The sequence below is a fragment of the Pseudophryne corroboree genome, chromosome 2, assembly GCF_028390025.1.
Source record: "Pseudophryne corroboree isolate aPseCor3 chromosome 2, aPseCor3.hap2, whole genome shotgun sequence".
NCBI classification, from domain to species: domain Eukaryota; kingdom Metazoa; phylum Chordata; class Amphibia; order Anura; family Myobatrachidae; genus Pseudophryne; species Pseudophryne corroboree.
Window position 1 is genome coordinate 540,649,520 of NC_086445.1, and position 23,139 is coordinate 540,672,658.

Below are 23,139 nucleotides of genomic sequence, written 5' to 3' on the forward strand. Positions count from 1 at the left end.
GCAAACTAAAGACCACCCCAATGGGGAAGGGGGGGCGGGGAGATTATGCACCAGGAACATTTCTTTGGGGCAGGTAGGAGCAAAATACACAGTTACACCACTGTGTAACTATGAGTGGGTTAATAAAAGTTGTACTAGAAGGATCAACTGCAAGTGGTAATGGAGGAGGGGGCACGTACTAAAAATGTGCCAAAGTGGATAACTGCTTTGAGAAAGAGCAAAATTGCAATGAGTTTTACATATGTTCCCCAGACCTAAACATTGCATTTGTTTACGGCTAATAGCTCATTCTGTTAGTGTTAACCTTGTTGACTTAGGCTTAGAGGGTAATTCAGAGTTGATTGCAGCAGCAAATTTGTTAGCAATTGGGCAAAACCATGTGCAGTGCAGGTGTGGCAGATATAACATGTGCAGAGAGAGTTAGATTTTAGTGGGGTGTGTTCAAACTGAAATCTAAATTGCAGTGTAAAAATAAAGCAGCCAGTATTTACCCTGCACAGAAACAAAATAACCCACCCAAATCTAACTCTCTCTGCAAATGTTATATCTGCCACACCTGCAGTGCACATATGGGCTAATTTGGACCTGATCGATGCTGATTAACAGGCAGAGGCGGTCGCTGGGTGGGAGGGGGCGGGCCGGCAGGGTTTGGCCGCTGTGTAGGGGGGCGCGGTCCGGGCAACGCAAGCATGCCTGGACTATTGGGGGGGCGGGTCGCGTGACATCACACGCAGCCGCTGCAACTCGCCCCCCCCCCAATAGTCCAGGCTGCGCTGGCTGGGAGCTACTCCTACAGTACAAAAGCATCGCTGCTGTGCGATCCTTTTGTACTTGCACGGCGGGGTAGGCCCTGACATGCGGCGCTGACTAGCTTTGTGCTGGGCGTCCCCACGCATGTCAGGGAAGCTGATCGAAGATGTGCTAAATTTAGCACATCTACGATCAGGTCTGACTCACCCCCATGGTTTTGCCCAACTGCTAACAAATTTGCTGCTGCAATCAACTCTGAATTACCTCCTTAATATGGTGGAAATCTTTTGCACTGTAATTTTAAGAAGAGCATGTTCAAATGTGACACGGGACCACAAAAAAAAAAAATAATTCCATCTAAAGGGCCCTACACACTGGATGACATTTTAGAAAGATACTGTTCAAAAATTAATATCGTTCAGCGTGGAGGCATCGACAATGAATCCACGCATGTCCCCGAAGTCGTTCATCGTTGGTCTATCATCGTTTATCATTGCAATCCAGTTCAGACGATATATATGTCTGTAATGTCAAATTGTTCAGTGTGTATGTAAAAAAGAATTAATTGTTCATATTGTTCGAATCGACCAGTGTGTAGGGCCCTTAAAAGTGTACCTACCCCAAAGGCATAAATATCTGCCACTTCATAGCCCCTTATTTGAAGGTACTGGATCTAGAACATATTAGAAACAAACCCTTTCGGATGTTGGTAAGCAGTATATACGGTATAGACTGCTTACCAACATCAGAAAGGGTTTGTTTCCATTATGATTTAGATCATATATAACATATCTTTGTTTTTGGGCTCCTCATTAATAGCCATGGTATAGACTATACCATGGCTATTAATGAGGAGCCCTCCCCCCCCCCCCCCAAAAACAAAACAAAAACCCCAGATATATCTTGGTAAGAAAAAAAAAAACCTGAGAGATCCGCCTATGGTTTAACTTGAGGGGAAACTGGTTTTACGTGGAAAGCGATTTTAAAATAAGATTTTACTCACCGGTAAATCTATTTCTCGTAGTCCGTAGTGGATGCTGGGACTCCGTAAGGACCATGGGGTATAGCAGCTCCGCAGGAGACTGGGCACAACTAAAGAAAGCTTTAGGACTACCTGGTGTGCACTGGCTCCTCCCACTATGACCCTCCTCCAGACCTCAGTTAGGATACTGTGCCCGGAAGAGCTGACACAATAAGGAAGGATTTTGAATCCCGGGTAAGACTCATACCAGCTACACCAATCACACCGTATAACTCGTGATACTATACCCAGTTAACAGTATGAAATATAACTGAGCCTCTCAACAGATGGCTCAACAATAACCCTTTAGTTAGGCAATAACTATAAACAAGTATTGCAGACAATCCGCACTTGGGATGGGCGCCCAGCATCCACTACGGACTACGAGAAATAGATTTACCGGTGAGTAAAATCTTATTTTCTCTGACGTCCTAAGTGGATGCTGGGACTCCGTAAGGACCATGGGGATTATACCAAAGCTCCCAAACGGGCGGGAGAGTGCGGATGACTCTGCAGCACCGAATGAGCAAACTCTAGGTCCTCCTCAGCCAGGGTATCAAACTTGTAGACTCTTGCAAAAATGTTTGAACCCGACCAAGTAACAGCTTGGCAATTTTGTAAAGCCGAGACCCCTCGGGCAGCCGCCCAAGATGAGCCCACTTTCCTCGTGGAATGGGCTTTTACAGATTTAGGGTGCGGCAGTCCAGCCGCAGAACGTGCAAGTTGAATCATGCTACAGCGAGCAATAGTCTGCTTAGAAGCAGTAGCACCCAGCTTGTTGGGTGCATACAGGATAAATAGCGAGTCAGTTTTCCTGACTCCAGCCGTCCTGGAAACATATACTTTTCAGGGCCCTGACTACGTCCAGTAACTTGGAATCCTCCAAGTCCCAAGTAGCCGCAGGCACCACAATAGGTTGGTTCACATGAAAAACTGATACCACCTTAGGAAGGAATTGGGAACGAGTCCTCAATTCCGCCGTATCCATATAAAAAAATCAGATAAGGGCTTTTGCATGACAAAGCCGCCAATTCTGACACACGCCTGGCCGATGCCAAGGCCAACAGCATGACCACTTTCCACGTGAGGTATTGTAGCTCCACGGTTTTAAGTGGCTCAACCCAATGCGACTTCAGGAAATCCAACACCACGTTGAGATCCCACGGTGCCACTGGAGGCACAAACGGGGGCTGACTATGCAGCACTCCCTTAACAAAAGTCTGAACTTCAGTCAGTGAAGCCAGCTCTATTTTGGAAGAAAATCGATAGAGCCGAAATCTGGACCTTAATGGAACCCAATTTTAGGCCCATAGTCACCCCTGACTGTAGGAAGTGCAGAAATCGACCTAGCTGAAATTCCTCCTTTGGGGCCTTCCTGGCCTCACAGCACGCAACATATTTCCGCCATATGCGGTGATAATGGTTTGCGTTCACTTCTTTCCTAGCCTTAATTAGCGTAGGGATAACTTCCTCCGGAATGCCCTTTTCCTTCAGAATCCGGCGTACAACCGCCATGCCGTCAAACGCAGCCGCGGTACGTCTTGGAACAGACAGGCCCCCTGCTGCAGCAGGTCCTGTCTGAGCGGCAGAGGCCATGGGTCCTCCGAGATCATTTCTTGGAGTTCTGGGTACCAAGCTCTTCTTGGCCAATCCGGAACAATGAGTATAGTTCTTACTCCTCTCCTTCTTATTATTCTCATTACCCTGGGTAAGAGAGGCAGAGAAGGGAACACATACACCGACTGGTACACCCACGGTGTTACCAGAGCGTCCACAGCTATCGCCTGAGGGTCCCTTGACCTGGCGCAATATCTTTGTAGCTTTTTGTTGAGGCGAGACGCCATCATGTCCACCTGTGGCCTTTCCCAACGGTGTACAATCATTTGGAAGACTTCTGGATGAAGTCCCCACTCTCCCGGGTGGAGGCCGTGCCTGCTGAGAAAGTCTGCTTCCCAGTTGTCCACTCCGGGAATGAACACTGCTGACAGTGCTAACACCTGATTTTCCGCCCATCGGAGAATCCTTGTGGCTTCTGCCATCGCCATCCTGCTTCTTGTGCCGCCCTGTCTTGTCTGACTGGATCAGCACCGGCCGGTGTTGAAGCAGGGGTCTAGCCTGACTTAGGGCATTGTAAATGGCCCTTAGTTCCAGAATATTTATGTGTAGGGAAGTCTCCTGACTTTTCCATAGTCCTTGGAAGTTTCTTCCCTGTGTCACTGCCCCCCAGCCTCGAAGGCTGGCATCCGTGGTCACCAGGACCCAGTCCTGTATGCCGAATCTGCGCCCCCCTAGAAGATGAGCACTCTGCAGCCACCACAACAGCGACACCCTGGCCCTTGGAGACAGGGTTATCCGCCGATGCATCTGAAGATGCGACCCGGACCACTTGTCCAACAGATCCCACTGGAAGATTCTTGCATGGGACCTGGCGAATGGAATTTCTTCGTAAGAAGCTACCATCTTTCCCAGGGCTCGCGTGCATTGATGCACCGACACCTGTATTTGTATTAGGAGGTCTCTGTCTAGAGACGACAACTCCTTGGACTTCTCCTCCGGGAGAAACCCTTTTTTTCCTGTTCTGGTGTCCAGAACTATACCCAGGAACAGTAGACGCGTCGTAGGAACCAGCCGCGACTTGGGAATATTCAGAATCCAGCCGTGCTGTTGTAGCACTTCCCGAGATAGTGCTACTCCGACGAACAACTGCTCCCTGGACCTCGCCTTTATAAGGAGATCGTCCAAGTACGGGATAATTATTTCGGCCATTACCTTGGTAAATACCCTCGGTGCCGGGTATTGGTAATGACAATCTTGTACCACAATTTTGAGGTACTCCTGGTGAAGAGGGTTGTCAAAGTCAGAAAAATATCACGCTACACACTGCCATATATGCACCTCATGCGAGTGCCTGCTGCGAGTGCATGAGCTCTCCCGTGCGTGCGCATACTCGCTGTTGCGTGCACCCGCAGGCGCACGGTATGCGCATTTACGGTAAAGTTTATGTGCGTCTAGCGGGCGACTCAATCGTTACATATTTTAACCATATAATGTATTTTATAGATTATGGTCCCTTTGATAGAATCTGAAAGTTTAGTTAATGTAGCATGTTCATAGACAAAGAGATCCCTCTTTGTTTGATACGAAGGGTCAGACAGGGGTTATACAGTGGTGTTTAGTATCCATCGGAAGAGTATTTAATTAGCAATATTCCGGTGTTGGTTTGAAGCGGATTAATCGCTCGTGCGAATAGTTATGGACATAAGAAGTTTATGAACATTTACTGTATTTTGCACTTTATTACCCATGCGGCGGGAAACCTAGTTTCCCACCCACCTGAGCAGTTGGAAATAGTCACAGCCCACCTGTATGAATCAACCTATGACCTTTTGTTATAATGCGAAGACGAATTCCTGTGTCCAATGAACAATAAGAATATAGGGACCATTGTACTGTATTGTGTGTAGTGTATAAAAGGACAAGCCGATCTGGGCCAGCTCTCTATTCTCTTCAACGGTTCTCATTGCTGATAATCGGGAGCTGGATATCCAGAAGGCGCATGCGATTGTTTCCCTTTGTGCGTAAGTTTCTCTGCAATCATATTGTCTTTATTGTTATAAGCCATTCTCTCTCGTTCTCTCTCTCTCACTCTCTCTCCTTCCCCCTTTAAAAGTAATTGTATCTTTATTGTATTTTATGTGTAGTTACTTGGTTAGGTATTTTATGTTATCTTGGTAGTGTATAACTTGTATTGTATTATTCTTTTGCAATTGAACGTTCATTCATTTCCTTAAAAGGCGTTAGACCCTTAGACCGGTATTTGACTGTTTATTATATTGCTAAGGGGTTCTCTGAGCGTCACATACGCTCATACAGCTTTTAAACTAACAAGGTTACACCGTGTTGCATTTACATCTTATCACTGCACAAGGGTTTACAGTATATGTACATTGTTTATGGTATAGTTAAAAAGGTTTAACACTGTGAGCGTCAGCGCCGCTTGTGATCTCCTCGTGGTCCCAAGCATCCGCTACGCTGATAGCGTATCATTACGTTAGTCGGCAGCCTATAGCGTGCTTGCCTGTACGCTCTAAGCCGTGAGCGAACGTGCCGCTCATGCGTCTCGACCACGGCTAAGCGTTAGATACGCAACGTGCGTACCCTTACGGTATTCCATACGCCAATAGCGTACTGTGTTCTTTAACCTTTTAGAGGGTTTTCAATAAGATAAATATTTGGCTTTGTCAATTGGCGGCTCGTCCGTCCTTCACATATCTGTACTAGGTAATTTCAGCAGACATTATCGATCAGCAAAGGGCGGGAGGTAATATTCCTCGTAGTGCTGACCCGATAAGCGTCTGCTTCGCTTAGTAAAGGGTGCTGAAGGAATCCGGAACCGGAGGTAAGAACAATACGCTAGTATCTTTTAAAACTGTTTTTTTCTCTCTCTCTGTTCTGTCTTGCGTACGCACGCACGCATACATCTGCATTTCTTTTCATTCGTGTATTTTCACATATCACTCTCTTGGTTGCCATTTCACAATTGATAACGTGCTAAGAAAGATTTGTTGCTATTAGTAGTTAAAGAGTAAAAGTAATACATTAAGGGGTAATTTGTAAAGCACGCACACGGCTTTGCCTAAAGATACAAGGAGAGACCTGTGTGGTGCTCGGTAGATGATTACAATTAAAGATCATCTACATTGATAAACGTGTTAACTGTATTTCTGTGGACATATCTGGCTGGCATACACGTGTCTCTAACAAAAGGGTGAGACAAGCGTACGCAACACAAAGGCCGACGCACGCAGCGTATATTACGCAACGGAGCGTCCGGGTACGCCCACATAATTCAAATCACACGATAGTATTATTTTTAACAGGCGAAAAGGAGGCAACGCGATAAATAGCGCAAGTCAATTTTAGTGTCCAAAATTTTAAGCTAATAGATCCTTCTCCAATTTGCGACTCATCTGGTCTAGACTATTTACTGAATGAAAGGAATTTCTGCACAGAAATAAAATTAAAAAGTGTACATGTGGTGAGTGTTTGCATATATAAGTTTTTACAATTTTTAGGTTGAACCACAAGAAGTCGAGTTCTCGTGAGGTACATACATGTAAGTGACGTGCATGGTGGCTAGGGAGGCATCCCTTGTTAAACATTAAAAAAAGAGCATTAGAGTATAGCAGACCAGAAGGTCTACTGTAGAACAGACCAGGAGGTCATACAGACCAGGAGGTCTAGGTACAACAGACTAAGAAGTCTGCTATAGATAGAAAAGTAGCACAACACCAGGAAGGGTTGGTGCGGAACCCATATAGGCCATTAAAGCTCTGGCTGAAGGAATTCGCAGCCGCAATTTTCGATTCCACTGGTCGCTCCGCACATAAGATTAGTTGCTTATGTGCTGAACGATTGTACCGCACGTAATTGTGTGCATTAGTTAGTAATTTGACCCAGTACCATTTGCGTACGAAAGGGGTCATAAACGCTATTTGTACATTCTAACGTGATTTGTGTAATTTTTTTTATTTTAAGGGAGGTTCGCTAGTCACTTGGGAACTATCCAGCAACCAATAGTTACTGGAAAGGGTTAAGTGCTCTTCGGATCACACTCGCATGTTCCAGTAAATAGCGGTTCAGGTCGCAGGGGCCCTAGGTCGAGTACGCCAGCGCTAAGGCAGTGTGTGGGCGTATTGGTCGGCGTGGGCGAGTGAGTGGAGTACTCGGTAAACTGCCACCGTCGGCCTACCCCGAACATCTTGGTTTTGTAAGGGTTCGCTGAAGACCCTGATTTGAAGGTCAGAGGTAGTGAAAGCAACACCTGCAAGTATGGGGGCCAGTTGTTCAGGTAGGGGGCGATCAACCTCGGTTCGGGTTGATTCAGTAAACCGGCCAATCGGGTCGGCAAGGTATGTAATGTGTGAAAAATACGGTTGACACACAGAGGTTTTATGTGATGAATGGGAAAGAATGACTGTGCATGACGGGGAGAAGTTTCCCCGGGTAGGTAGCTTTAGCCCAGATGTGTTTACAAAATCTTAGGAGAAGGATATGTCTCATTAAATCAACAAAGAGACGGATCAAACATTATGACTACTTACAGTTATGGCAACAGGAGGGTGAAATTCAGAGAGGATTGGCTCAGGCGGCTGGATCTAACCCTATCAGGAAACTGATCGCTACGGCACCACCGCCACCTTACATAACGGGAGAAAAGTTGGTTGCAGAGAATGACGCACTAATGTGTAATAAACAGACACTTAGTAACGGTATAAATGTTAAGGATAATATGAATAAGATGAGTAATGCAAATATTAACCCGTGCAAGTTGTACCCTGTTTTAAACTTTCCCCAGGAGTGTGATCAAGAGGACGAGTCAACAACACTATCGGCACTCTCTCTAGCAGCCACCATATCAGAAACAGCAGTGGGCACGACCCAACCCGTAAGATTAGTATCCAAGGCCCCTAGCGGAGGGACAGGTGAGGTCGTATCAACGGGTAAGTACGGCACCATACACTATGCTGAAACCATTTCACCACAAGCTGTAGAATCTATTCAGAATGATGTTAGTAGACTTAATCCCGTTAGGGTAATAGCAGTGCCAAATGGGAAAACGGATACTTCAGGAGTTACTCCTGTCAGAAACATTGCCATGCACTGTCCATTTTCCCGAATGGAATTAAGAACAATAGTGTCTGAATTCCCTGATCCTAGGAAGGATCTAGTTGCTAGCCAGAAATACATTAGAGATCTAGGGAATACTGTAGAGCCCAATAACAAAGACTGGCAGATATTGCTGAGGGCATGTTTACCCTCCAATGTCGACTCAGCACAATTCTTAGCTGACTGTAAATTAGATGAGGATGTACCCCTTACGGATGTGTACAACCAAGACAATGTAAAGAGGATAAATTTACAGTTAAAAGAGTATTTTCCAGCTGTAGTTAAATGGAACAAAATTTTCTCCATTAAGCAAAAAGAGTCAGAAACAGCTGCTGAGTATTTTCATAGGGCACTACTGGAAATGGCTAAATACACAGGCATAGAAGACATTAAAACAAATGCAAATCATAGAGAGGTAGCAGTATCTGTGTTAATGGATGGTTTAAAGGAGGTATTGAAGACAAGGATACAGACCACGCAACCATGTTGGCGAGGTCTGTCGGTGGCTACTTTGAGAGAGGCTGCTATTGATCACGATCGAAATATCACCAGACACAGGGAGTCACAAAGTGATAAGTTAATGGCCGTAAGTATACAGGCCCTGACCACAAGGCCACCTTTGTATAAATCTCCAAACCCTGTGGGTAAGTCAAATGTGGTAACCTGTTATTACTGTCATAAAGAGGGACATTTTGCACGAGACTGTAAATCGAAAAACACACAAAAATCATATCAACCCCCTAGACAACGACATGACACACGAAATTGGGATCAGGGACCGCAGAGACGGAGTCATGAGCCACATGCAGGGGAAACAAAAAGGTATCCCCCAAAAAGAGACTGGCAAGTCTCTGGTAGTTCCCATTTACCCCCTTCTCAAGTAGTTGCTGCCAGCGCAATTCAGGGAGGTCACCATACCCAATAGGGGTGTGGCCATACCTGTAATCTGCAGCCAGTGAAATTGATTGCAAGCCTTGGAAGTGAACCCGAGGTCACAATTGATGTAGCTGGTAAATCATTAAACTTCCTTGTAGATACGGGGGTGGCCAAATCAGTGATAAATTCGACAGTGGGCATGAGAACCACTGGTAAGACAATTCCAGCCATGGGAGTAACGGGAGTAGTCCAGCACTACCCTGTTAGCAAACCAGCAGAGATTACAATAGGGCCTTTGCATACCAAGCATTCCTTTTTGCTGGCGGCATCGGCACCGACTAATCTCCTGGGAAGAGATTTATTGTGTAAAATGGGGTGCGTCATTTATTGCACTCCTGAAGGTGTATTCTTAGACATACCTGAGAATCACGCTCAGGAAGTGCGAGACATGCTAGACTCTCCATCAAAATTAATGTCCCACACTGTTATGTTAAATAGGAATCCATCCCAGGTAGAAGAAATGACATCCCAAATACCAGAGTCACTGTGGACTAAAGATGGACAAGACACTGGATTAATGGCAAACGTAGCTCCAGTAGTTGTGCAAGTAAAAGATGGTAGGGTAGCTCCAAAAATCCCACAATACCCTCTCAAGCCAGAGGTGGAATTAGGAGTATACCCCGTAATAGAGCGCTTGCTACAACAGGGCATTCTGGTAAGAACATCCAGCACTGCCAATAGTCCCATCTTCCCTGTGAAAAAGAGTGGGGGGAGGGGTTACAGGCTAGTACAGGATCTAAGAGGGATTAACAAAATAGTCGAGAGTCAGTTCCCCGTAGTGCCAAATCCAGCTGTCATCCTTATGCAGATCCCTCCCACTGCGAAATTTTTCACTGTTATTGATCTCTGCTCCGCCTTTTTCTCGGTACCCCTGCATCCTGACAGCCAATATTTGTTTGCATTTACATACAGAGGAGTCCAATACACATGGACTCGATTACCGCAAGGTTTCATAGACAGTCCAAGTATATTTTCACAGGCTTTGCATGATTGTTTACAGTCTTTCCAACCAGAGAGTGGATCAATATTGATACAGTATGTGGATGATTTACTCCTGTGTTCAGATTCACTGGAAGCGTCCCTGAAAGATACGAAACAGCTCCTGTTTCATCTTTCAGACACAGGACACAAGGTTTCCAAAGACAAACTACAATTATGCCAGCCTAAAGTAAAATATCTGGGACACTGTCTAACACAAGGACTGAGACACCTGACCGCTGATAGAATTCAAGCAATTAGAGACATGACTCTGCCACAAACCCAGCAACAGATCAGAACGTTTTTAGGAATGTGTGGGTATTGCCGTAACTGGATCCCAGGGTTTTCCATTCTAGCATTACCTTTGCAGGAGATGGTTTCATCAAACAAACCTGATCGGATTTCGCATACAGACGAATCCGAGATGGCATTTGAGAGACTCAAACAGTGCCTAACGCAGGCACCAGCATTAGGTATGCCAGACTATGGGAAACCCTTTGAGCTGTACGGAACAGAAAGTGCTGGTTGCGCGGCAGGCGTCCTAACCCAAAAGCACGGTGATGCCAGCAGGCCGGTAGCATACTACAGCGCTCAGCTAGATACGGTAGCGCGATCCCTCCCCACATGCTTGCGAAGTGTCGCTGCGATAGCATTGCTAGTTACAAAAAGCGAAGATGTAGTGCTAGGACACAACCTCACAATTCATACGCCACATGCAGTGTCAGCCTTGTTGAATTCTGCCCAAACCAGGCACGTCTCATCAGCGCGGTTTACAAGATGGGAATTGGCATTAATGGCCCCCGTAAACATCACCATAAGGAGATGCAGTGCATTAAATCCTGCAACATATCTCCCAGGTGTGCCTGGACAGGCACAAAGGGTGGAGGATGAGAGTGATGGGGAAGGAGGATTTAATACAAGGGATGACACACATGATTGTATGGAATATTTGACCCAAAATTTCACGGCAAGGCCTGACATCAGTGACAACCCACTGGAAGATGTAGATTTTACTTTCTACACTGACGGTAGTTGTCACAGACAGACGGACTCGGGAGACTTGTGTACTGGATACGCAGTCGTAGATGACCAAGGCACCATAGAAGCAGAACCGCTAGGCCCACCTCACTCAGCCCAGGTTGCTGAACTGGTTGCCCTAACCAGAGCATGTGAATTGGCTAAGGGAAAGTCAGACAATATCTACACCGATTCTAGATACGCATTCGGGGTAGTCCATGATTTCGGAGCCCTATGGCGTCTCAGAAATTTCATGACGGCAGCTGGTACACCGATAGCGCATGCAGCTCACATCAAAAGACTTCTAACAGCGATACAGGAACCTGACAGAGTGGCTGTTATCAAGTGTAAAGCACATACATATAGCCAAGACCCAGTATCACTTGGTAACAGCCGAGCAGACGAAGCTGCTAAGTTAGCAGCTGGTACCCCCAGACAGACAGACACCACACAATTGATGGTATTCAATACCATCAACACACAGAAGTTGTGTGAAATGCAAAATTTGTGTTCCACACAGGAAAAGGCAGTTTGGAGGTCAAAAGGATATGGCCAGGAGTCCTCAGGACTCTGGACAGGGTAAACCAGTGGCACCCAGAGCATACCTTCCATGTTTAGCTGAAGCAGCACATGGGCTGACTCATCTGGGCAAGGAGGGAATGTGCAAGTTGGTAAGAGCATATTGGTGCGCCCCAGGATTCTCATCCCATGCAGGTAAGAGAGCAATGTCATGCCTTACCTGCTTGAGGAAGAACATCGGAAAGGCAATACCAACAGAACCATCTCATATCCCACCTACAGGCGGCCCTTTTCAGGTAATACAGATTGATTTTATACAATTACCCCCTTGTCGAAATTTGAAATATGTACTTGTTTGTATAGATGTGTTTTCAAATTGGGTTGAAGCATTTCCTGCGGCCACAAATACCGCTATGTTTACTGCTAAGAAAATTGTGCAGGAATTTGTGTGTAGATACGGTATCCCTAGAATAATTGAAAGTGATAGGGGTACCCATTTTACAGGTGATGTCTTTCAAGGAATGTGTAAGTTGATGGGAATTGATAGTAAGCTGCACACTCCGTACCGCCCCCAGGCGAGTGCGAAGGTAGAAAGAGTGAACAGCACTATTAAAAATAAATTGAGCAAAGTTATGGCAGAAACAGGATTGACATGGCCAGAAGCTTTACCCATTGTACTATACAGCATCAGAACCACTCCCAGGTCCCCTCTTAATCTGTCCCCCTTTGAAATTCTGTTTGGTCGACAACCGCATGTTATGATTAACCCTCAGGATGATTTGAAGTGTAACAATGAAGTGACTGTAAAATACCTGGTTAACATGAGTAAACAGCTAAGGAATCAGAATGACAATCTGAAGTTAGTGATTCCTGATTTGCCAGATAGTAATTGTCATGACATTGAACCTGGGGATTATGTAATGATACGGAATTTTCTACGCTCAGGTTGCCTTATTGACAGATGGGAAGGACCATACCAAGTCTTATTGATTAGCACGACAGCATTGAAGGTTGCCGAGAGAGAGACTTGGGTCCATTCGTCCCATTGTAAGAAGGTTGCTGATCCAGAGAGGTCCCGTGATAAAGAACAGACGGTAGAGGAAGTTGTATCACTGGAGTGTCTGTTTCAGGAGGACTGAGACGGCACCTGAGCATTAAAAATAATAAGAACGGAGGCAGTTGTCGATTCCCTGTTCCCTTTTATTGTTTTTCATCACTTCCCATCCCATCTCCCTCAATTGTTTCTTTCCCCCTTCTCATCCTTCTCCATTTCCTCCAATAAGATGGACTTGCCCCAAGAGACTGTGATCCGGATTTTCCTGTTGACCATGATGTTGACCAGAGCAGTCTGTTCCGGCGAGAGTACCATGGAAGTCGAGAGGGGTTCTGGAATGGGTTCTGATGACAGAGATGGAGGCGTAGATTTCCAAGAACAACATAATCACCGAGCGAAGGCGAGTATCAGAAAACGATCTGGTAGCATTGACAATAGAAGAAATTGTGAAGGATTGTTAGCTGAAGAGAACTGTATCTGTAGACTCTGTGACAGTGTAGTTGAGGATGGGTGCATCAAGAAATGCCAATCCAGTTTTAATATCCACATGGACCGGCATCCATTGAGTGACTATCACTCCTTAGTGTGTAAAGTGTTAAATCAGACAGATTGTTGGGTATGCTCTCAAGTACCTCAAGGCCATAGCAAATCAGGATTAGTGCCCTTCCCGTTAACTATAGGGGAGGTACTTGAGCTAAGTGGTGGGAGACCGGTGGACAGGAGGTTTAATATCTCCAGTCCTCCTAGTTTGAAGCTCCACCAATATCATGTGGATAGATCCCTAGTATGTTTTAACATTTCCAATCCCCGAAAGCCGGGAAATTGGGAAGTGTCATGGAATAACCAAACCATGACCTTTTCATACAGAGCCGATAGAATGCCAACAGATACAGAACTTATACGCCACATAGCCGGTAGTGGAAAATATTTCCGATATAGGTATACCCTAGGAAGTAGGACCATGAGAGTTGGAGAGGTATCACCAGGATACTGTGCACACATCGTACAAACCGATACGTGTACTAAACAGATGGGAGAATTAGGGTTAGGAAATTTCATATGGAAAATGTGTAATATGGTTATGTCCTACTCCGTCCCATATGTTCTCCCCGATGATGCATATTTCATATGCGGGAGGAAGGCGTATAAGTGGCTTGCCCCAAACTCAGAAGGGTTATGTTATATTGGAAAAGTACTGCCTGAAGTAATGACTGTATCACATACTAAAATGAAAGATATTCACCGCAGTGCCCAAGCTCCTTATACTCACACTCATTACGAGCACATCGTTAAACGGCACCTGATAGAGAGAACAGAGCATCCGGCCTCTGACCTGATCAGTGAATCCACCGGGATTCAATTCCTAATCGTGTTAGATATCACTCGTACCGCCAGAGGAGTGATAAATTATAAATATATATCTGCGCTTGCAAATTTATTAGACAACATCACTGAAATGTATGATGACACATTCAGGTATACTGGAAGGGAGCTCCAAGCTTATAAAACAGAACTGGTTCAGCATAGGATGATTCTCAATTATCTCACAGCTGTGACGGGTGGGTATTGTGTTACCCTAGCGACTCAGTATGGAATAAAGTGCTGCACATATATCACAAACAGCACCGAGGACCCGGTCGAGGTCATAGACCAAAAGATGGACGACATTCTCCAATTAAAATGGGAGTTCCGAAGGAAACACAATCTCACCCTTGCCGCTGTGGGTAATGAGCTGACCAGTTGGGTGTCATGGTTGAACCCGCGAAATTGGTTCTCTGGTTTAGGAGAATGGACCCAAGGTATTATCATGGATGTAGGGAAATTCCTTTTGTGTGTTCTGGGTGTCATCATATTAGTCGGTCTGATATTTAGATGCGTTCGGGTTTTAACAAAGTGTAAACGTAGCGCCCGAGTGATGAGTTTAAGGAGTGAAGATACTGTAATAACAACGACTGATGTGATTTATGACCCAACGATAGAGACAATGTTGCGATGAAAATGTGATTCCACGGTCCGTTTCTTTCACCCTTTTCTCCTTTGTTTTTCTCCAAGGTAAAAAGACCCGCTTGGAAGAGGAATTTGACGGCCTTGTATGCAGACAACAGATGGACTAAAGAAGAATTTGACAACCTTTTACACAGACAACTGATGGACTATGCCATAGACCCCCATATCCCTAGTACTTTTAATTTTACGCTAGCCCAACACTTTTTGTAAGTCTATGGACATTGATAAAGCTTTGCTTGCGTTTATTGGCAAAAGCACAAAGAGACTACAGTCAACATGTACATCGAGACAAGACAAGACAAGACCTCAATCGGCAAATGTATATTAAACTCACATAGTTTATCACTGCATTTACCATAATTGTTTCTTATCTTCATCTCTACAACCTTCAGGTAATGACACACATAGTCGATAGGGAATACAGGCACAGATATCAGCAAATATCACGCTACACACTGCCATATATGCACCTCACGCGAGTGCCTGCTGCGAGTGCATGAGCTCTCCCGTGCGTGCGCATACTCGCTGTTGCGTGCACCCGCAGGCGCACAGTATGCGCATTTACGGTAAAGTTTATGTGCGTCTAGCGGGCGACTCAATCGTTACATATTTTAACCATATAATTTATTTTATAGATTATGGTCCCTTTGATAGAATCTGAAAGTTTAGTTAATGTAGCATGTTCATAGACAAAGAGATCCCTCTTTGTTTGATACGAAGGGTCAGACAGGGGTTATACAGTGGTGTTTAGTATCCATCGGAAGAGTATTTAATTAGCAATATTCCGGTGTTGGTTTGAAGCGGATTAATCGCTCGTGCGAATAGTTATGGACATAAGAAGTTTATGAACATTTACTGTATTTTGCACTTTATTACCCATGCGGCGGGAAACCTAGTTTCCCACCCACCTGAGCAGTTGGAAATAGTCACAGCCCACCTGTATGAATCAACCTATGACCTTTTGTTATAATGCGAAGACGAATTCCTGTGTCCAATGAACAATAAGAATATAGGGACCATTGTACTGTATTGTGTGTAGTGTATAAAAGGACAAGCCGATCTGGGCCAGCTCTCTATTCTCTTCAACGGTTCTCATTGCTGATAATCGGGAGCTGGATATCCAGAAGGCGCATGCGATTGTTTCCCTTTGTGCGTAAGTTTCTCTGCAATCATATTGTCTTTATTGTTATAAGCCATTCTCTCTCGTTCTCTCTCACTCTCTCTCTCTCTCCTTCCCCCTTTAAAAGTAATTGTATCTTTATTGTATTATGTGTAGTTACTTGGTTAGGTATTTTATGTTATCTTGGTAGTGTATAACTTGTATTGTATTATTCTTTTGCAATTGAACGTTCATTCATTTCCTTAAAAGGCGTTAGACCCTTAGACCGGTATTTGACTGTTTATTATATTGCTAAGGGGTTCTCTGAGCGTCACATACGCTCATACAGCTTTTAAACTAACAAGGTTACACCGTGTTGCATTTACATCTTATCACTGCACAAGGGTTTACAGTATATGTACATTGTTTATGGTATAGTTAAAAAGGTTTAACACTGTGAGCGTCAGCGCCGCTTGTGATCTCCTCGTGGTCCCAAGCATCCGCTACGCTGATAGCGTATCATTACGTTAGTTGGCAGCCTATAGCGTGCTTGCCTGTACGCTCTAAGCCGTGAGCGAACGTGCGTCTCGACCACGGCTAAGCGTTAGATACGCAACGTGCGTACCCTTACGGTATTCCATACGCCAATAGCGTACTGTGTTCTTTAACCTTTTAGAGGGTTTTCAATAAGATAAATATTTGGCTTTGTCAGGGTAAATAGGGACATGTAGGTAAGCATCCTTGATGTCCAGTGATACCATGAAATTCTCCAGATTTGCAATAATCGCCCTGAGCGATTCCATTTTGAACTTGAACCTTCGTATATAAGTGTTCAAGGATTTCAATTTTAGAATGGGTCTCACCAAACCGTCTGGTTTCGGTACCACAACATTCTGGGATAGTAACCCCGTCCTTGTTGAAGGAGGGGTACCTTGATTTCACCTGCTGGAAGTACAGCTTGTGAATTGCCGCCAGTACTACCTCCCTTTCTCCGAGGGCAGCAGGCAAGGCTGATGTGAGGTAACGGCGAGGGGGAGTCGCCTCGAACTCCAGCCTGTATCCCTGTGATACTACTTGCAGAACCTAGGGATCCATCTGTGGGCAAGCCCACTGGTCCCTGAAGTTCCCGAGACGCGCCCCCACCGCACCTGTCTCCACCTGTGGAGCCCCAGCGTCATGCGTTGGACTCAGAGGAAGCGGGGGAAGATTTTTGATCCTGGGAACTGGCTGTCTGGTGCAGCTTTTTCCTTCTTCCCTTGTCTCTGTGCAGAAAGGAAGCGCCTTTGACCCGCTTGCTTTTCTGAAGCCGAAAGGACTGTACCTGAAAATACGGTGCTTTCTTAGGCTGTGAGGAAACCTGAGGTAAATTTTTTTCTTCCAGCTGTTGCTGTGGATACGAGGTCCCAGAGACCATCCCCAAACAATTCCTCACCCTTATAAGGCAGAATCTCCATGTGCCTTTTAAAGGCAGCATCACCTGTCCACTGCCAGGTCTCTAATACCCTCCTGGCAGAATGGACATTGCATTAATTCTGGATGCCAGCCGGCAAATATCCCTCTGTGCATCCTTCATATATAAGACGACGTCTTTAATATGCTCTATGTTAGCAAAATATTATCCCTGTCTAGGGTATTAATATTATCTGACAGGGTATCAGACCACGCTGCAGACCACGCTGCAGCAGCACTATTTATGCTGAGGCAAATGCAGGTCTCAGTATAGTACCTGAGTGTGTATATACAGACTTCAGGATAGCCTCCTGCTTTTTATCAGCAGGCTCCTTCAAAGTGGCCGTATCCCCAGACGGCAGTGCCACCTTTTTTGACAAACGTGTGAGCGCCTTATCCACCCTAAGGGATATCTCCCAACGTGACCTATCCTCTGGCGGGAAAGGGTACGCCAGCAGTAACTTTTTAGAAATTACCATTTTCTTATCGGGGGAACCCACGCTCTTTACACACTTCATTCACTCATCTGATGGGGGAACAAAACACTGGCTGCTTTTTCTCCCCAAACATAAACCCCTTTTATGTGGTACTTGGGTTCATGTCAGAAATGTGTAACACATTTTTCATTGCCGAGATCATGCAAGGGATGTTCCTAGTGGATTGTGTATATGTCTCAACCTCGTCGACACTGGAGTCAGACTCCGTGCCGACATCTGTGTCTGCCATCTGAGGTAACGGGCGTTTTTTGAGCCCCTGATGGCCTTTGAGACGCCTGGGCAGGCGCGGGCTGAGAAGCCGGCTGTCCCACAGCTGTCACGTCATCCAGCCTTTTATGTAAGGAGTTGACATTGTCGGTTAATACCTTCCACCTATCCATCCACTCTGGTGTCGGCCCCACAGGGGGCGACATCCCATTTATCGGCCTCTGCTCCGCCTCCACGTAACCTTCCTCATCCATGTCGACACAGCCGTACCGACACACCGCACACACACAGGGAATGCTCTGACCGAGGACAGGACCCCACAAAGTCCTTTGGGGAGACAGAGAGAGAGTATGCAGCACACACCAGAGCGCTATGTAATGCAGGGATTAACACTATAACTGAGTGATTTTTCCCCCAATAGCTGCTTGTATACACATATTGCGCCTAAATTTAGTGCCCCCCCTCTCTTTTTAACCCTTTGAGCCTGAAAACTACAGGGGAGAGCCTGGGGAGCTGTCTTCCAGCTGCACTGTGAAGAAAAAATGGCGCCAGTGTGCTGAGGGAGATAGCCCCGCCCCTTTTTCGGCTGACTTTTCTCCCGCTTTTTTCATGGATTCTGGCAGGGGTAATTTATCACATATATAGCCCTGGGACTATATATTGTGATGATTTGCCAGCCAAGGTGTATTATATTGCCCTCAGGGCGCCCCCCCCCCCGGCGCCCTGCACCCATCAGTGACCGGAGTGTGAGGTGTGCATGAGGAGCAATGGCGCACAGCTGCAGTGCTGTGCGCTACCTTGTTGAAGACAGAAGTCTTCTGCCGCCGATTTTCCGGAACACTTCTTGCTTCTGGCTCTGTAAGGGGGCCGGCGGCGCGGCTCCGGGACCGAACATCGAGGTCGGGTCCTGTGGTCGATCCCTCTGGAGCTAATGGTGTCCAGTAGCCTAAGAAGCCCAAGCTACCACCAGTTAGGTAGGTTCGCTTCTTCTCCCCTTAGTCCCTCGCTGCAGTGAGTCTGTTGCCAGCAGATCTCACTGTAAAATAAAAAAACTAAAATATACTTTCTTTCTAGGAGCTCAGGAGAGCCCCTAGTGTGCATCCAGCTCAGCCGGGTACAAGATTCTAACTGAGGTCTGGAGGAGGGTCATAGTGGGAGGAGCCAGTGCACACCAGGTAGTCCTAAAGCTTTCTTTAGTTGTGCCCAGTCTCCTGCGGAGCCGCTATTCCCCATGGTCCTTACGGAGTCCCAGCATCCACTTAGGACGTCAGAGAAAACTTCAATACCCAGGACCAGGCTTATTTGCGGATCATGAATATTATAAGAATACAATGGTAGGCCCATGGATACAACACAGAACTACAAGCTACAAGTGTTGGCTGTCATTTGTCTTCCATCATTTTATTTATGGTCCTGATACATACCCTCCAACTGTACCTTTATGGCAGGTACAGTACCTTTTTTTTTTTTTTTAATGATCTGTACCGATTTTTGTCTCTCCAAACTTCCATTGAAAGTATTGGAAAATGGGCGTGACCACGCCCCCTTTATCCGTGGCCCCCTTTTCTAATTTGTACGTGTAAATGTTGGAGGGTATGTTGATATATAGAAATAATTTTCATGTTATTTGCAGGGGTATATATAGCCTCTCCTACATTATGAGTAATGCATTGACTTTTGTGAAGGCTAGCCTATGTTAATTGACAGGGACATGAGATGCATAATAATAATAAAACCAAACATACATTATTTAGGGTATTATCGCAATCACTAGTGTAAACATTTTCTGGGAGTGAGACTGTAGGTATGAAGCGACGGACAGCAGAATGTCAGCCAAGCGTCTAAGCAGCGCAACACAAACACTTTCTGAATGAAGTGCAGCACAGGGCTTGTGTGACACCGCCACCCGCACTTACAGCTAACGCCGGCACACCGCCGTGACTGCCCACTGTGATTAAAGGGAGAAAAACACGACGCGACTGCATAGGACAGCGGCACAGCTGTGTAACAGCCTGGTGCTCTGCCAGCATATATAGCTTTAAATGGCTAAGCACTGCACTCTGCCTGCCCTGTGTATTGCTATACAGACACCAGAGAGACGCCCACTGGCTGCAGAGATGTCTCCTCAGTGAGCAACGCGGAGAGGGCACATACTACAGCACACATGTATGTACACACATATATATTACACATATGTAGATGCTGTCAGTCAGCGCCCACCCCGGCCAGTACAGCGCTGCTGCAGTCTCCGGCAAGAGCGGCCGCCTGGCTGGCTGGCCAGGATGTCAGTAACAGCGGCAGCGACTTAGTAAGCGCCGCTCCTATTGGAGCTTTCCCTCGCCGGTAAGGGTGGGACCGTGTCGGAGCAATGCGATTCGTCCCGCTGCCTGTCACTCATGGGAGGCGGGATATTCGCCACCGTAGCTATATAATTGGCAGCCCCCGGTGCTCGTCATGCTCCACACCCGTACCGGGAGACACGGTAACGGCCCATCTCACACCCTTACTGCTGTAATAGTCGGCGTCCAACGTGAGCCACACCAGGTCAATTAATCCCCTAAACCCTCACACAAGCTCTTCCATAACCCGAATTCTCGGTGACCCGCGAAGGGCGTCCGTATGCCTCTCCAGTAGCTCTCTTCACCCGCAAGACAAGAGCCATCGCGGCCCCTGCAAACGCCCGACTGCATAACTCCTACACACCACACCCGATCGCGGGTCACCTCTCGGAAAACAGTTCGCTGTTGCAGTACTGGCCGCAGCACACGTACATACTTACAGAATACGCCACCCTCTTTCGGGTGTTCATCAGTCTCTGCTTTACTTCTCACCCGCTTTTGATTTATCCGGTGTGGCTTCCGTCACCCGAATGTCCGGACAAAGACCCGTCACGTGACGACGCCCGAGGGCTGAGACTGTCTTAAAGGGGCCGCGCCTTGGGGGGTGGGGGGGTGTAAGACACCCGGAGGAGTGACAGGAATTTGCTGGATGTGTTTGGAGTGACCCGAATAGGTTTTTGCTTGAATACATACAGCATATATACTGTGTATATGAATTCTACGCCCTGAATATTCATCTGTATAAGATTGGACATAGTCATGTAACAGTAGCACTGTGGATATGTATACCTGTGGGAAATACATGTAAAATAACGTCAAGATAATTAAACAAGACATTTTATATACAGCACACAATATATTGCCGCAAGGTCCAATGTAGGGACACATTTGCTTTTATACAAAGGTATAACAATATCTTTCAAATCAATTCTACAATATCACACTTTGGCATTGGCACCTGCACATATTTGGCAGTTATGTTCCATGTTAATGGAATGACAGTTACACATGCAATAAAAATCACCCAGCTATTTCTCCTGTACCTCATGCATACATATCATGCCTATAGTCAACTAACATTACAGATATGTAATTCATTCCCACAATTGTTGGAATCGCAACATGTCACCGACATTCTTCAAATTTAATTCATGTATTGGTTCTACTAGTTTATTGTCCCTTAGGCTTCATTCTTATAGAACATGTCTCTTCCTTGTGAATAATCAAATCTAGTAAATCTGCCCATCCAAGGATGTGTAGTTAATTTGTCCATACTCACACAATGAACATTGCCTTTTATTTACAATAATTATTAGTAGAGCAGAAAAAGATAGCCTAAGGGGTATAGTTGCAAAGTAGACCCTTGGATCCATTTTGCAATTTAAACACTTGAAATGTGTTGTTGTTTTTCCTATTATTCAATTAGCCAGTTTTGTTTTTCTAAATTAATTTTCTAATAAAAATGGATACATACAATGGGGACACACAAATTGCAAAAGCAGCAATAAGGTAAAAATAAATCACTTTTGAGACACTTACAAAATCAATGTGCCTATACTAAGCAAAAGACTGTTATTACCAGGAAAAAAAATAACTTGTAGTGAATCCACAGAGAAAGCCTATTAAAGTAAATGGATACAGTATTGCAATAATACATTCACTGTAGCTTCCGTGAATATAAAACCAAAAAGATATATCCAAAGCAGTGGTTCTCAAACTGTGTGCTGTGGCACCCTGGGGGCCTCAGGACACTTGCAGGGGTGCCTTGGTTTGGTGGTCCAGGACCAATTCAAATTTTTTATGGTCAATGTAATAGGTTAAACCAGTGCTGGTGGCTATCAGTCATAAAATAATGTTGTCAAACAGAAGCAAACCTTGTCTCTCACCACACAATTGAACCTAAGGATGATCTATAAACACAATTTACGTAATATATCTTTCCAAATTTCTCAATAAGGAACTTTTGTCCTAGGGGTGCAGTGAAATAAATTTTGATACTCTAGGGCGCTGTGATTTAAAAAAGTTTGGGAACCACTGATCCAAAGTGTATACAGAAAATCATTGCTTACAGGTGTAGCCCATACTACACTTGTACAATATAGCATACAATCCTTCAATTTCAATCGCATCTGTGCGATCAATCGCATGATTGTATGCACATATTGAGCACCCTGCGACGCGATGCGTGGGCATGCTGCTTGAATATCGCGTCGCAAAATAGTAAGTGCTGCACTTAATATTTATCACATCACAGTGCGATCACTGCTTGTGCGATGCCCCGCGATGTCGCGTCGTGGGGCATCGCACAAGTGTATGGGCATCATAACAGTCATGCAGTACATAGAAACTTTGTGATCATTCAGTTTATAAAGCAGTAGACAATAGCTGCCAGGCAGGGCTTGCTCAGACCTCAGGCTGCAGTTACTTACATATGTATGATCAAGCCAATACAAGCTTGATTGTAACATATAGTATTAGTTCATATTCTAAAAAGCACAGTATAGTACCATATTCATGAATCATAACATCCCAACTATATAATTATATATTCCCAATATATAGTACCATAAGCATAACATCACAGCTATGGGGGTAAT

General features: G+C 45.4%; 1 protein-coding gene across 5 annotated transcripts in view; it reads right to left on the bottom strand.

Annotated features, from left to right (window-relative positions):
• The window catches only part of ZBTB8A (zinc finger and BTB domain containing 8A), a 63,233-nt gene extending 42,110 nt beyond the window's left edge, over positions 1 to 21,123 (bottom strand). The window contains exon 1 of one of the 5 annotated variants that reach the window (XM_063954272.1): positions 20,983 to 21,122. The gene's annotated coding sequence lies outside the window, so the exon portion shown is untranslated. Of the gene's footprint in view, positions 1 to 20,392; positions 20,463 to 20,772; positions 20,867 to 20,982 lie in introns of those variants that run through there. The other 4 variants (XM_063954273.1, XM_063954274.1, XM_063954275.1 and 1 more) reach the window with 4 other exon arrangements.
• Between the last annotated feature and the right edge of the window lie 2,016 nt (positions 21,124 to 23,139).